Source organism: Poecilia reticulata, linkage group LG9 (genome assembly GCF_000633615.1).
Source record: "Poecilia reticulata strain Guanapo linkage group LG9, Guppy_female_1.0+MT, whole genome shotgun sequence".
In the NCBI taxonomy this organism is placed as follows: Eukaryota; Metazoa; Chordata; class Actinopteri; order Cyprinodontiformes; family Poeciliidae; genus Poecilia; species Poecilia reticulata.
The window spans coordinates 23298628-23316101 of NC_024339.1; positions in this window are offsets into that span (position 1 = coordinate 23298628).

The following is a 17474-nucleotide window of genomic DNA, read 5'->3' on the forward strand; positions in this document are numbered from 1 at the left end:
AGAAGCATAAACTGAACTCACAAGTTGAACGTATTGGTTAGTTAAAGCTGCGGTGTGTAACTTTTAGATTGTTTCTTTATGTATTTAACAAAACTGTCACTTTGTCATGACAATATAATATAAAACAAATAATCTGTGGGGGAAAAAAAAATCAAACTCCAGTACCTTCTCACAGTGCTAATTACAGAAATTGTTATAAACAATAAGAGCCAAGAGGAGAGTGGTAGCACTGCCAATCAGGCTGGTGTACACACTACTCACAACCTCCGCCTTTCTCTGCGCTACAGCTGTAGCACGGCCATCGATAATGGCAGAAAAAAGGTTCTCCTATAAAGTTAAGTTGTTTCTCCACCTTTACCACATTTAGCAGCAGATACACGAGGTTGATTGACAGCGCCAAGATGCTCCTCCTGGCTCTGATTGCTTTGTTTTTTTGTTTTGATTGGGAGCGGTGGATTTCTTCAAAAATCCCAATAGCAGCACTGGAAGGAGGTGGCGGAATTGATTTTCTTACAGATTTTCTTTCTCATAATTTCACCACATGGTGACACTTTTAACAAATACTTAAAAAAAACCTGCATATTTTTATGAAAGTTGTAAAACTTCTTTAAAATTACCATAAGTTATACCCATATCATACCACTGTGCGTCAGTGATGTCAGTCTTCATTACCACTACTTTGCATGGTCATGAAATACGTATTCATAGTTGTCACATGTAAAACCCGAACAGCTACATAGAATTTTTAATGTGAGCTGCAAAATGAAAGAACAATATTTTATTTTATCTTCACTGTGACTGTGGTCACCGAGTTATTACTATGCTAATGTTGTCTGGAAGCACACTGAGACAGCTGCCTCTCCGTTTTATGAGTCGAACAGAAAACACAGTGAGAGACAATAAGCTTCAGAATAATCAGCAGTAAACTGTTTATAAAAGTAGCTTGCGTCGCCTTTTATTCCCGTTGTTTGATCACTGCGGTGTTTCGCATTTAAAAGCAGACCGAATATTGAGCACAGAGCGGTTATATTGTAATGAGGTACTGCAGGAGGAAATTGTTTTTTCTGGGTAATTTCAGCTCCACCTCTGTGTACATGTGTGTGTGTGTGTGTGTGTGTGTGTGTGTGTGTGTGTGTGTGTGTGTGTGTGTGTGTGTGTGTGTGTGTGTGTGTGTGTGTGTGTGTGTGTGTGTGTGTGTGTGTGTGTGTGTGTGTGTGTGTGTGTGTGTGTGTGTGTGTGTGTGTGTGTGTGCGTGTGTGTGTGTGTGCGTGTGTGTGTGTATGCATATATGTTTGTGTTGTGTGGGATAAGCTGAGCATAACCTTTGTCCCAGAGTACTATGGACACCTGTCTTCCCACTCAGGATCCTCTGGGACTCTCCTGTTCAATGCAGGCCTGATTTACTTGACCCCAAGGGCTTCCCCTCTCTTTCTTTTTCCTTTTGCTTTATCCTCTCCTTCTTTCTCTCTGTCACTCTCTGACATGCACTCCTCCACACATCTCCTCCTGAAGGGCCGCAGAGACAGAAAGAGAGAAATGGCTCCTGTCATTTTCCCCTCTTTTAAGTGGGACTCTGCCGCGCTCTCTGTCATGGAGCCCCTGAGGGGAGGACATCCAGCAAAGGAAGAGCCTTTCACACTTTATTGTATTTTTGCTACAGAGAGCTCATATCTCTTTCCACACGCTCTCAATCTGTCTTTCTACTTCTATTTTTTTTACACCACTCTCATATCCCCACAATTCATCTTTTCGTCCTCTTCTGTTGCCGCCCCTACATCTATTTCTGTTTCTATATTTTATGAAGTTTGAAGGCTTGACAGAGCCCTTTGAGCATGCTAGCTTGTCAAAAACACAGCGAGGCCAAAGGGAAGAAAGAGACTCGGCGGAGCAGCAGGGAGAGGAGATGGACGGCTGTCTGAAACCCGAGCAGGAGTCTGTCAGATCACACCGATGTTTGAGGAGCTCAGGTGGAATCTGCACCTGGACAGAGAAAGAAATAAATCTCACATGTAGAAAACATTCCTGCTGATTTTCTATGTAGGGTTATTGCACATGTTTGTCATGGTTAGGTTGCTTTTCAGACACTGATTTGAGAATATCCATGGTCTGAGTGTGGCCTGTGTGAAATTAAGCTTGATTTTTCCTTTTGATTTTTGTTCTATCGTCTCCTTTTTATATTTTTGTGGCTTTTTTTCCAAATCTGGTTTCTGTTTTCTCCACACCTGATGCTCATTTTGGTTTCTTCTTACCGCTATGTTTAGTTTTTTACCCATTTCTTTTTTCTTATTCTCCTGTCGTTGGCACGCAGCCTCGCGTTTTAGCTGGTTCCCTTTTCCAGTTTGATTGCCACTCTTTTGTTTTTTCCTTTTGTTCTCCTTGATTACAGTCTTTTCATTCCCCGTCTGTACAAATCCTGCCTTTGACTGCATTTGAATCCACAAAACTGTGATCTACTCAACACAGTTTTAGAATTACATACAACTATTTAGTAGAAATTTAGAACTGTATCTTTATTCCAGATAATCTTTTGTCGACTATAACTTTCCACATTTACGCCAGGCAGCAAAAAAAATATGAAAGATTCGTCAATCCCAGATCAGGATATTTCTAAATGAATCTGTCAGATTACAATGTGGAATCACAATGAATAATTGAAATAACACTGAATAACTTTTATTACAACCAAAAATTCAGAATATAAAAAGAAAAATAATGTTGGGATGCCCAACATTGTTTTGGACATCCCCAAAATAATGTGCATGTACTCGTAACTTGTTTTTCACCACTTTAGTTGGTAATTATGTTAAAAATTTGCGGACTGGATGTTTTTTTACTGTCATGCTACAAATTTTTTCTCTGTAAATTTCCTTTATTTTCTGTTTATACTTTTGCTTTGGTCTCAGCTTTAGCATGTTAACATGTTACGTCTTTGGGCTCTCAAATAAAAATACGTCTTACTGTATTTATTGCACAAAAGCTTCTACGGCACATACACACTTTACGCAGAACAAAGGGCAGAGGTTAAAAAGAGCTCTGAGCGACCTTCCTCAGAGGCATCCCTGTGGACTTCCTGCCCTTTAGCAGCCCGCAGAATTTCTCTGAAAGACGAAGCTTGCGGCATCATTATTTTCATCTTCCTCTCAGGAGGGGGATGCTTCAGGAACCAAACGGCTCCACACAGCTGGTATCTTCTGGTCTGAGTTGGGGGTTGGCTGATCAATACCGCCGAGGGAGATCAATCCCGCCGGGTGTCTCCTGGAGGTTTTCAAGTTGAGTTTGCGTATATGTCATTCCCCATGTGGCCGAGGTGTTTCAGCTTTTATAGCACCTAATGGGAGACCACCTGACGACAGACATCGGGAGCCATAAAGCAGAAACTCAGAGGTTAACTCAAAGTCTGGCCAGTCGAGGTAGGATAGCTTTTGTGGGAAGGAATATGTTGGTTCTTTCTTATTTGCAGGGGAAACATCTGTATCTGTGTGTCTTTGCATGTGTGAGTTGTACCCAGGTGCATCGCCTGGAGGTCGGCGGGGTGAGAGGGGGAGTGTGTGAGCGAAGAGATGACAGGGTGTGTCAGGAGGATTCTTCTCCCAAAATCCCAGAACAAGAAATGAGGTCAAATTCCAAATTTTGAGTCAGAAGAAGAAGAAAAAACAAAGCGCTCATGGGTATTTCATTAAATTGAGAAGCACCACCATTAAACTGGAGCAGAAGGCCTGAAGGTAGAAATTTTAACCAAAATCAGCTACTGGAGATTCCTATGTGCAGCCATGGAAACATTTTGTTGATACTTTTACAGCTTGTTGAAGCGGTGGTTTAATTCTGCTGGAAAAGTGATGCAGATAAAGGCAGCAGTCCAATTTCCACCAATTTTTTATCTATTAGATACACCTGTTCAAGTAGTTAACGCAAACAACAAACCAATTAACAGGCAATAAAATCACTTATTTTCCTTTACTTACTAAAAAGTTTAATAAATTAATAAGATTTTTCTCCTTAAGTTTCATTGTATTATTATTTTTTTTACATATACCTTTTTGATTCATGTTATTGTTCATCATATTGTTTTTTTCAGCAAAAGTGCTCATACTGGCCTTAGATCTGGAAAATATCTGACAATAAGCCCTTTGTAAATAAATTAATCTAAATAAAGGATCTATTTTGTCCTTGCTTTCTCAGAATATGAAATTTTTCACTTTATCAAAATCAAGGTCGGAGTTAAATATGGAATAACCACCAGAAAATCTCAATAGCTTAAATCATCTCAGATTGAATTTATTGACACTTTTAATGAACTTTTAATGCAACTTTGCATTAAAAATGTAAGTATTTACTGAATCACACTTTGTGGCAACAGTAATAAACATAAAGACTCCTCCTTCATGTTTATGTCTTATGCACATTCTCTTCAAATAAAGTGTTACTGTCTTTTTTTTTATATATATATGCACTTTATTAAGCTTATTTTGAGACATACCAAGCAAATTAACTGCAACTATGTGAAGAATATATAAAAATAAATGTTTATTGCAGCTTTGTAAGCAAACTTTATACTGGAATATATAAAACTAAACAAAAAAAATTGATGCCATTTCATAACAGAGTTGATCTGAGTTTGGATTTCCATGTTGTTCCAATGTTCCTCTGCTTAAAAGCGATACATGCACATAAATTGTTATAAATTTGATGTTCCATAAAGATGTCTAAAGGAATAAGAAAAACAACTGGAGAAACGGTGGAACAAAAACAAAATCTATTCTGTAAGGGTCTTTCCCTAACCTGCCACATTATTCAGTTCAGTCCTCTGGTGACTGGGTGTGTGCATGTGTGTATTCCTGTGTGTGTGTTTTAGCATTTCTTACCTTGCAAGGCCCATTTTTTACAAGAAATGCTTACTTTGAGAGGACTCAATGTTTCTTACAGGATCCAAAGAAGTCATGCTGTTTTAGGGTTAGGAGTTGTGATTAGAGCTAAGGTGTGAACTGAGTTTAGGTTTAGTTTAGTGCAAGAGTCAGAGTTAGGCTGTAGAAATGAATGAAAAATGAATGGAAGTCGACGTAAAGTTCTTGTGAAAGAAGACATGGTGTGTGTGTGCGCGTGTGTCTGTGTGTGTGAGCTTTCTCATGAAGTGTTTGGAGAACACACTGGAACACACACATGCACACCCACGCAGCTCCACACCCACCCACACACACAACGATTAATGCATGCAGACACAATGGTGTCTGAGTATTTCCAAACACCAGAGAAATGAGGAAAGCAGGATGAATCATGTGCACAAATATTAGATCCATGTGAACCAGCCATCAGCAGCATCTGTGAGCGACGTCCGCTCAGGTATATCTCTGGCTTTCTTGACGTTTTTCTTATTTCATACAAATATAAAACTCTGGATTTATGAGGAAAGTTTTTGCATTGAGTTACCTCCATATTCCTGATGTTTGTTTACAATATTAATGCACTTGTAATGATGTCAAATAGAAGAGAAACAAACATCAAAGAAATAAAGTGTGATTTCATATTCAGCTGTCAGATTTGCATATTCTCTACTTTCTATAACCTTGGTTGAAAAACAATCCGTCTTCATGAAGCAAACATACCTCATATAATCTTTTGATGCATAATGCTGATGAATGCTCAGAAACTGTTACTGATTTCTCTGGCTTGGTTTTAAATGGAGAAAAATGTGAAGATCATATGTGAGGATTACCTCTGATGGATGATATCTTTTGAGTTTCGATCAGGATCCATGTGCCTCTTTTATTTAACTGGCCTTCCCTCATCTGTCTTGCCTTAAACACCAAACAAACCAATCTGAGCTTTAATTAGTTAATGTTTCCTGCTGTAGCTACTTCTGGACTCTTTTTTTCTTTTTTTTTTGCAATTCAACAACATTAAATTCATTTGGAGTATTGCCAATGCAGACAAAGCTCTGGTATCAGGATCTCACTGCCTCCAGTAGTAGCTGTGTTATTAGACGCCTCTCCCCCACCCTGGGTGGTTCTGTCTGCGGGGTGCCGAGGGTGGTGTCTGTGGCCACTGATGTGAATTGACATGCTGTTTAAAAAGGGATCTATCTAAATTATTCAGTCTGTTTTCTTTAGCAGACATCATTCAGAGATGATGTCTGGTTGTCACGGAAACATAGTCCCATGATCCCGAAGCCACACCTGAGTTCCCCGCCGAAAGCAGGAAGAAAGAAAAATGCCAACCGGCTCATCTGAAAGAAAGTTGAGGTGAAATTATAAACTGAGCTGCCACTGTGTGTACAGAATGTGTTTGTGTAGAAACGTCCCTCTAAATTAGGAAAGTTGAATATGCCTCTGTGGCTTTAAGAAACTAAATTGTTACAAAAACATTAATACGCCTCCGTTGTTCGTTTTGTTCCCGGTCCTCGGTTTGGTAAGTCTATTTAAATAAGTCATCCCTCCCTCAACATGACGCTGCTGTTTTCCTGTTTATTGTCCTGCTGGCAGGGGACCAGCATGACTCAGGTCGTTTGCCTCTAAGTCAGGCTGTATGACTTTTACGATAGTTCAAGACTTGAGTCTCTCATATCTTGCAGGTTTAACGTTATAACATCTTAATGGTAACCTGAATCACAATGTACAATGGAAGATGTCAGGCTGCAAAACTTGTAGCTATACAGCAAAAATCAGTTCAGAAAGATCCAACCAAAGTTTTAGTCCAGCTTAAAATAGACAGCAAATTACTGGCGTTAAAGCTGCAGCATGTAACTTTTTTGACAATATGTCACCATGTCATAACAGTGTGGTGTGAGACTGTGAAAAACTCTTCCACTTCCTCCCAGAGCTACTATTGCCATCTTGAAATGCACCATTTCAAAAACAACCGATCAGAGCCAGGAGGAAGGTCTTAGCTCTGTCAATCTACCTCGTGTACGCGCTGCTAAATGTGCTAATGGTGGAGAAACAACTTAGAGTTCCAGGAAAACTGCTTACCCGCAGTCATCGGTGGCCATGCTAACTACCCTGAGCATCCATGGCTGTCAGGAAGAGGATGTAGCGCTGCAGCGAGAAAGGCTGAGGGTGTGAGCAGCGCTAACACCAGGGTGATTGACAGTGCTAAGACCCTCCAGCTGACTGATTCGTGGTTTCTGGCCGAGCTGTGTATTTGTGCAGATTGATAGTCAGAAGGCCAGATGGTTCGATCTCTTCACAGATTATTATCTGTTTTTACTGCCACGACACAGTGACACTTTTATCAAATATGTAAAGAACATATTTTTCATGAAAGTGACATACTGCAGCTTTAATATCCATATTGTGAGAGTTGGATGCTGAAAGGAGGGAGAGAAAAAAAGAAATAAAACAGGCTCTTGGCAAAGCAAAACATTACAATATCTGTCATAGTTCATCTTTGTTACGGAGAGCTGAATCAACAGCCTGTGTTTGTGAACCTAATTGATCACAGATCATTTATTCAAGCTCACAACCAGATATTTTCTCATGGCTGTTTTTTGACAGCATTTTTGGGAAAAGACAGAGAATATTTTCACAGTGTGAACCTGGATTAACTGGTTTTCTTCCCAATATTGTCCATTAATTAGCTCCATCCATCTTCTCTTTTCCTGCTGTTGGCCAAAAACTTAAACTTTGGCATCTTCTGATCAGAGCAACTTCCTCAACATGTTTGCTGCGCCACCCATTTTCTTTTGATAAACTCCTCACCGGACTTCTTGTCACTCTCTTTCAGTGATTGTTTATTGATTAATCCACCTTCTGTTGGTCTATCACATGAAATAATTGTATGTGTTTATGGAACCAAAAAAATCAATATGCATGTTTTGCGCTGAACAGACGACGGTGAAGAGGAAATATAATATCTGCCTAAAACGTATGTGTTCACATTTGTTACTTTCTGCCTTTTTCTGACTTTGTGAGAACACACACACACACACACACACACACACACACACACACACACACACACACACACACACACACACACACACGCACACACACAATGCGCCCGAGGCCGTCATGGTCAAAGTTTATGGATCTCCAGTGAGACATGAACACATGGAACAGTCATCAAGCATCCAGCTGCTGGTGTGGAGCTCCTCTCCATCTCCCTCTGAGATCCTTTCTTGGGATGAGAGGCTGCATCTGGGGGCTGCCTCTTCGCTCTCTGGCCCACTTCCTGCAAAGAAAGCCTCCCATTCATCGACAGAAAGCCCTCTGTGTGCTTGTGTCTTCATGCCTTAACGTCTCCATGTGTCCCAGTGTGTGCAAAGTGAGCGCGTCTTTGCGAGCGAGAAGGCAGAGAGAGCTGTGAGAACAGCTGCGGACTCAGACAGTGATTCTGTCTGCCTCCTAAACGCTGGGATTTACACACCGCCCAGAGCCCAGACACACAGCACTCCATGCCAAGGGGAACATGCATATGCATGCAGTCATGTGCACACGTTCACACAAAGACCTCTCCTGCTTGCACAGCTTGCATCATAGATTTCAGATTGTTTCATCATCTGTTAGTCATTTTTCATCCTAAGCTCTTCACCTTAAACAAACAAACACCGGGCTGATTTATTCAGACGGGGCGAGAAGAAGCGGCGTTTGTTGTGTACAAACTGATTTCCCCAGTTCAAGCTTTTACCTGTGATAACACGACGTTTGCTGTTACTGATCGCTGAACAACGTTTCACAAGCTTTTTATCCCAGTGAGGATTGTTTCTGTCTACAGTAAGCAGGAGAAACGTTCTGGCTTCCCAGTAAGCCCAGTCCGCATTATTAGATGATAACAGGAAAAGGCTTTTCTGGGAATTTGAATTTTATTTAAAATATAGGAAAACCTAAAAACCTATTTTGATTAATTGTTTTTACTAAAAGAGTACTCTATAGATTTTACAAATCCCAAACTGTGTTTAAAAGTTTTAACATCTATAATCACTAACAATATTACCGTCTACATTTGACAAATCCATCATCTAATTTTCAAAGGATTCTTAGAGAATTAGACAAGTAGAAATTGTCTCAAACAATTTACTTGTGTAATTCTAAGATGGTCTTACTACCAAATAATGCTATATTGTATTTATGTGTTCACAAACAACATTATTCTTTCACAAATCACTTTTTTTTTTTTACGGATTCTGTTCAGCACAGATTTGTCCAATTCAGGTTTGAACTCAAGACAAACCTCGGTTGTCTTGAGTTCAATTCAGGTACGAACAAAACGGTTTATACAACATAAATTTGTTGTACAACATAATTAATGAATCTGGGACAACACAAGCTATTATATTGCTCATAAAACTTTGACATTCAGTGGTATTTAGACAAGATAAATTTCTAATTCAAGGCTTGGGATCCTTTGTTTTGCAAAGCACACAACTAAATTCTGAATACATTAATTCTTGAGGAAGCTGTTTGGAGACATGCCACCTGCTGTCTTCACAGTGTGATTCCAAATCCCTCTGTCCCGACTGTGCTACCTGTCAGCAGACAGAGCTCCTTACACCTGCAGCCATCCACGCTAATGTGCGTATGTTTATGTATGTTTGCGTGTGCTCACAGAGGAACTGTGCAGGCATATTTACGGGCAGCGTTTTTGACAAGCCTAATGAATCTCCTGAGAGCAGCTACCTGCCAACTTTCTCATGTTCGTTCTTGTCTTCATTGTTCTCACACTCTGTTCTCGGCTGTGCGTCAACCTAAACCAAGCCGCTCCTCTCAATGCAACACTTCTTCCACCATGTTTGTAACTCCCTTGTGTTTGTGTCCATGTTCGGTGTCCCTCAAAGTTCTGCTGGGTGCTGTTTAGAGTGTAAGAGTTCTCCTCTTTGTTTCCATAATGAATATCGTGTTATCTCAAATTCTGCAGTTGTCTGCTGATTAGGTAACTCGACTCAGTTCAGACTCCAGCTTGCCCCATTACTTGATGAAGTGTCCTTGGGAAAGATTCAGCACTCAAGGTTTCACCGACTCTGCAAATTGCTACAAGACTTTTAAATGAGTGGATGTGGTGTGGACATGTGCTTCGAATATATAAATGCAGTTTTCAGTGATTCACTGGGATCTGGTTCTGTGACTCACATAGCAATTTATAGCTGGCCTCTTTTTACAGGCACATAATTGGTTTTGGGTCTAAGATTCAGCTTTTACAATGCATATGCCTGGTAAAAACTTCTGCATTACATGGCATGATTTGAGTATTGTTCTGGTATGATGTAGCAGGGCATCGGTTAGTGTGGTTTAGTGTTGTGTGCCGTTTTATACTTACGCGTACCGCGGCAGGGTGTTTGGTACCATTGAAGTCTCATGGCACTGTTTGGCTATTTGGTATGCCTTGGTGGCATCGTATGGCTTTGTTGGTATTCAGACTGACTGAATGCCTTCTGCAATTATTTTTACAAGACTATCTTTACTGGATAATACACCAAACTTTTAGTTGCTTTAGCCTAATTTAAAGATATAAGATAGAAATAATTTCTGCTGACTCATGCTGAAGTCCTCAGTGAGGATCTATTAGCAACCTGAAGTGTTGTTTATTAAAAGTACTAGCTACATATTTGATTGATATAACAGCACTGCGACTGCTTTGATAAGTTTACCAATACTTTAAGCAAGTGTGGTCATTTTTGGTGCATAAATGTGGTGATCGTTGACCGGAATTACGCGCTTCTAATTCGACTTAGCTCAGATCATGCTAATCTGTTTTTTTTATGCAGAAACATGAAACAACAGCATATCATCCCAGCAGCTGCGCTGGTGAGATACAGAATCTCCTTGTAGTGAAAAGTCTTTAATTATACTTACCCGTTTTAAATTAGTCATGCCTCAGCTCAGCTTGTCTTTCCAAAATCCATTACCTATGCCTGAGGAGGCCTTGTTAGGTTACAATGGATTGCTAATTACACGGCATTATGATACATCGCAGTAATCAGAGTAATTAGGGAAATAAAAATCTACATGAGGTCTACATGATCGAGGAAGCAGAACAACCACGTCTGAGAAGAACAACGCAGTCAACTGCGAGCTTAAAAAATTCCTGTCAATAGTGAATGTTTCTCCTCCACACACACACACACACACACACACACACCCACAGATGCAGTTTGTGTTTATTTACATGTAGGGTTTCAAAGTTGTGACGGAGTGCACTGAGTGTGAGTAATGAAACGTTTCACACTTATCTGGATTTTGCACTTCAAATGAGATTGACACGGTGCAGGCGTCTAAAACACAACCATTACATCCATAATGACTTTGCAGCTTAGTCCCAACAGAGAGACGACACACGCACACACACGCACTCGCACAAAAATCATCCCAGCCCCCCAAAATTGTCTCTGTATTATGCATTCCACCCATCTGCCTCTCCGTGAGCGCTTTATCCCAAGGGGAAGAGATGGGAGGAGAGCGGGAGGAAAAGAGAGGAAGGCACTCACAGCTGGATTTGGGAAGGATGGGGGGAGATTGGCGTTCAACCCCTCTCTGTGTCTGCTTCCCAATCTGTATGTCTGTCAGGTTTTCAAGTTGAAGGAATGCAAGGAGCTCACCTGTGTTTGTGTTTCCTCTTTGCAGACAGGTACGAGCATATGGCTGTGGAGTATGAGTGATTTATAGTTACCTATAGCTTCTGTGAATATGTGTGTGTGTGCGCGGGCAAAGGTATGTGTTTACTCCCCGAAGAAGGCAGGAGCAGAAGATGTAAGCTAACCATCTGTAGATTGAAAACACCCACAAGGCTTAAGTGTGTACACATGTGTGTGCTTGCTTTAAAAGAAGAACAATAAATGTATTTATTTTTTTAAATAACCAACTTTAATTCGTACGGGTAATTGAGGTGTGTGTACCACTGGATGAGAGTAGAGATTCAAAGAAAGCAGAATCACAATGATGTTCCTGTTTTTAGATGGCCTGAAGTGGTTCACACATAAAAAAAATTGTGTTTTTCACAAGATGATTGTTGATAAAATCACAAGACTTTGGTTCCTTGAAGCTGGCAGTGAGTGACAAAATAAGTTTGAGTACAGAGCGAGCTGGAGGCGAGAAGGGAGAAGTTTTAATAGCACGTCTTTTGTCTCGCAGCTGCCAAACATTCAGCCTGACCCAAACCAAACTGCAACCCCATGATCCTCATCTGCCCTATTACATCCTTCAGCTGTTTCCGTCTTACAGCTCTGTGTGTGCAAATGTGGACGTGAGTGTGTGTGTGAGTGTGTGTTTGCTCAGGGAAAACAAAGGCCTCGTTGTGACTGCGCTGTCAGATGCAGCTGTGTATGCTTCAGATGTTTCTACACAAAGGATGAAGTGAAAGACGAGTGAAGTCTGAGGACTACAAAACAGGACTGATGCAGAGTTTAATAAAATAAATAACTGCGTCCATAAAGTCTTTTAATCTCACTCTGTGGTTGGAGCGCTGCAGCAGCAAATCATCAGTATATTTTCTTTTGTCACAGAGCAAACCCGCCGCATGCTAAAAATGGAAAGTGTCTCTACAGACCAAGGACACTTTCCATGTCAGGTGTTTCTGATTCTGCTGCAACTTAAAGCCACATAATTTGAATTAAATGAGGACTGAAGTGTTAATTATTGGACGCGTGACTAACAGAAGAAATCAAATGCCGAGACACTGCTTCAGCAAGATGAAGAAATTATTTAATTTAAGCTTTTTGAGGACTTTATTAACACTCTTTTCTTTTTACCTTCCAAGTACCGGGTAGGACTCTTTTCAGAACAGATTCAGAAGCATTTTCTCAAACATTTTTCTCTGAACCTATGAGATAATGGCTTCCCTCAAAATCTGAAATTTTTTGTTGCTATTGTACTGAAGCAAAAAAATTAATTCAGTTGCTGAAACTTTGTCATTTGCACACCCAGAATACGCAACTTTAAATCCCAAAGGTGTTGATTACTTTGAGGCCTGTTGACTGTGGGGGAGAGAACCCATTCACATGTTGCATTGTCTGGCAACAATCACCATCATGCTCAAAGTCACATAAAATTGTTTTTCTTTCCCCTCCTGATGCTCATTTTGAACGTCAACAAATTGTTTTCAGCAGGTTTTGGGTGTTAAATACATTGAGGTGTGATTAAACACATATTTGAACAAGTGTACGCAACTAAGTGGCCAACATGTTTTAATGTATATTTCTTAAAAATTGAACAATCAATATCAACCAGGTAGGCAGTGTCTGTTTATGGTTTCTGTGACATAAAGCCGCTTGCTGTATTAAAATCTCATTATTGAGTTGCTGCTTTGATCGGTTGGAGCATTGGACTTTTTTATGTCCTATGGTGTTGAGCACCAGGATGTTGAAAATGGATCCCATTGCCTCACTGTGGATCAGGGTTGTACAAACACACCCCACAGATGTTTGATAGGATTCACATCTGGGAAGTTCGGAGGTCGAGTCCAGGCCCTCGGCTCTTTTTCCATGAGCAAATCTCGATGCGGTTGCACATTGCACTGCAGTGCATTTCAGATGTCTGAAAACATTTTTCAAACCTAAACATGTAAAATCCAGCTGAAGCAGCAACACTGATGCAACATGTATAAATAAAAGGGAAAAAGAAACACTGTAAACGGTGGTGACTTCCACTCTGTCTGATTTTTATTTTTTTTAGTTTTCCCTTTCTGGAGCTCAAATCCAGTGGAGTAAATGTTTGAGAACACAGGATGGCCTGATAAGATCCACTCAGGTAAAACACAAGACAAGCTTGGTTCTGGAGAGCAACAGCTATCAAACAGGCTATTAAAGGATGCTGTTTCCACTCACATTACTACAGGCTTTGATACTTTGATGTTATCTGTTTGATTATCGTCTCACATCAGGAATTTAACCCCACACACCTGCAGTGCCTCCTTTTACCTTTGCCACACATGTGTTACTGCTCAGGTGGTTAGCGGAATACGTGGAGTTGTGTGAAACAGCGGACCTAAGAGCAAAATGTTTTAGTATTTCAGTTATTATTATCGTTTAGAGGCAGTTTCTCAAAAGAGTTGGGGATGACCAACCCCTCCTTCCTATCAACTTATTGATGTAAAATATCAAAACTTGAGTCAATATTGATGCCTTAGGTTGTCCACATTATTCAGACGTTGTTGATGGAAACCTCTTACAACACGAGAAGCTCTTCTCATTAAATCTTCATTTTAAAGGTCTTCCAAAATCCCTGTTTAGATTTTTTCTGAAATTAATTAATTGACTTTTTCTTTTAGCAAATGGTCTTCTGCAAGAAAATTCTGCTTTTGCAATCCACTTTTTTTTCAAACTAATGATGTAATACTGAATGAATCACTCCACCTTGTCCAAACTCAGCCTTTGATGTGTTTGCAACAATTCAAGCTGTTAACATTTGCACACCCACCACACACACACGCACACGCACACACACGCACACACACACACACACACACGCACACGCACACACACACAGACACACACACACACACACGCACACACACACACACNGCACACGCACACACACACAGACACACACACACACACACGCACACACACACACACGCAGACACACACACACACGCACACCCACACACACACACACATACACACACACACACGTGCGTTGTGGAATTGTGCAAACTGTTGAGCGATGGTCTGTTTGGAGTTGGGGTGGGGTGAAAGGGTGAGGGGATGAATAGAGGTGGAGGTGGAGAAAGGAGGCAGAGGTGTGGAGGTGAAGACAAGCTCAGCGTTCAGAAACAGACTGTCTTTGTGTCCGACGGCAGCAAATCAGCACCTGAGGTGCTGCACAGGGAAGGGGGGTGTTGTTGGCATCCTCTGCTGCCTTGTCTCAGCTGTGAACAACTGATTAGATAAATTAGTACAGAATATCGTATTAATTTTAATGAACAGGGTATCATTTCTTTTCTAGGTGTCTGTCCGTTTAAGCAGATGTGTGATTAGAATCAAATGTCAAATTAGTGCTGATTAATAAAATATGCATGTAATTGAATTAAAGCCTTTGTGTTCATTGTGTTAGTGTGAATGAAATGTTCACCTGTTTTTGTGCTTTTTTTTCCGGCTTTCTTCCAGCTTGCTGACATGCTGGAGAGAGAAGATGTCAATCTGTTGGACCATGGCTTGTTTAATGCAGGCCCCAATATTTGGTTTCCAGGATTTACAGCTGGCTGGCAAATTAAAGTTAAACAGCACTAAGTGTCTCAGCAGGGTGTTGGAGTGGACGACCAGGAAGCTCAGGCTGCTTTTACTCCGCTGGAAAGATGAACACATTTCTTTTATATGACACCCAAGCAGATCATTTATTGCTTTTACATGCTGTTTCTAAAACTAATGGATACTTTATCATATCTGAAAATGTTCATGGGCTTGGTTGAAGGTAAGTACTTTTAAAAGATTACAAAAGGAAGGAAGACTGGTAATGACCTTTGCCACAGGTGAAAAGTGAAATAATGTGGCATTACGCCCAGACAAATTTGGCCTGCCTGCACAGGTGGTTGACACAGATGGAGACTTTTTACTTTTAATTTAGGCAAAATGATTACCAACAAATTACAATGGGAAACGACAGGTATACACATTTTAGAGAAAAAAAAAGACTTATGTGAATTTTTTTCCGTTGTAGTATGTATGGAAAGTGTTTTCAGCAATTTTCAGACTCTATTAAAAGGGGGGAAATTTGAAAATGTGCACAAAAAAATTTATATTAGAGAACAAAAATTGATTTAATGTCAGTGTTGGATCTGCATGTCAGCTACTCGGCAGTCCAAAGACTTTTTTTTTTTAACTCTGTCACTAGTTCTTAGTATAAAAAGTAAATAAAATTAAAAATAAAAATAAGCATTTGGGTTAGGTCTCAAATACAAAGCCTAAAATTTCCAAACTCACTGACATGATAACTTGATGACTTTGGTTGATTTCCAATCAAAATACGGGACTTTGTCGTCAACCCTGAGGTTTAGGAAAAAGGTTTGTTGTTAGATTAATCAAAACAAATGATGGTGTGGATGTAAACAGTGTAATGGAAATTATAATTTTGTGGATAGGAACACATTGCTTACCACTATCTCTTAACATTTTATTTATTCCACTAATTTTCCCAATTTTCTCATTATAATGTTGCAGTTACTAGTTATTTAATTGAAATAATAAAAATAATAACCTGACATATGTTTTATTTAATATCATTCAGACCTTTGATTATTCCAGATTTGTTTGAAAGTACACATGAACACAGATACAATTTCTTTACACACTGACACACACAGCCTTGTTCGCTGGTGAGATCAGAGAGTGCTGCCGCAAACAGGAAGCAAATATAATCTAATAGGAGAGGCTGTTTGAGCTGCATGCAACATCTCCTCTGGCCACACTTACTGTGAAATCTCCATGAGCTTTAAAGTCACTCTGTGTGTGTTTATTTTTTTTACTGACACATGCAGGGGAAAAAAAAGAGTGTCCATGACCAAATCCTTTGCCAGCAGTGATTTGAGTTAACATGCTGGTTGTGAGTCACATCAGAGTGAAACTAGTTGGATTTGGCTCACACAGAAGCTCATAAACTATCAGCTATAGAGAGGCTTTATTTACTGCAGAGACACAAGTTGAGCCAGGACGATAAAAGTGGAAAACAACCCTGAGCACACACTCACACGACACACTGAACCAACACAGATATGGACAATATACGGTGTGTAAAAGATTATCTTGGTCTTCAGAAGTTCAGGGATCCCTTTGATGCCTGACCTACTTTATATCCGTTAGTTGGGTAAGCTTTGGCACAACTTCAAACCTCTGTAACAAAAACAGCATTTCATAACACATCCTAAAACACAGTGTGAAGTTATTCATTTATTCGTTAGAGGTAACAATAGTAAGGTAGAAGCTGTTTTGCATATCTATGCAGGGGTGGCCATGTTGACTCTTTGGTGTCCGCGCCTCAAAGAACTTCTCTCATAGTGTGCATTATGAAGAGGAACATATTTTTTATCTGCAATTTGTTCCAATAGGATTTAATCAACAAACAAAAATATAAAAATATGTTCTTAGTGATGTAAAAGTAAACTAGTGAAGTTATTCGGCTCCACAAATGCATCAAAGCCTCAGGGCACATTATTATTAAAATAGCAATAAATTATATTAAATGAATGTCATCAGAGCTGAACCAAAGCACAGTTAATTAATTATACAGATTGAGAAATGATTTAAGTTTTTACATTTTAACCTTGTGCACCTGGAGGAAAGGACATTATGTTGCAATATTGAAGTAATCTGTCAAGACATCAGCAGGACGTTGAAGATGAGTCTTCATAATGAACAATTACTTCATTATGAGAGTAATTATGAGAGTATACCAAGTTGAATGAAGCTAAAAGAAGAGTGGCCATCTCAAATCCCTGATAAAATCTGATTGCAAAGCAAAAAAGGTGCTTAGAAGCAAACTCGATCAGTTCTGTTATGAGGAATGAGGCCAAGCTCCTTCAAACTGTTATGAGAGATTTTTGGAGATGCTGTTTTGATT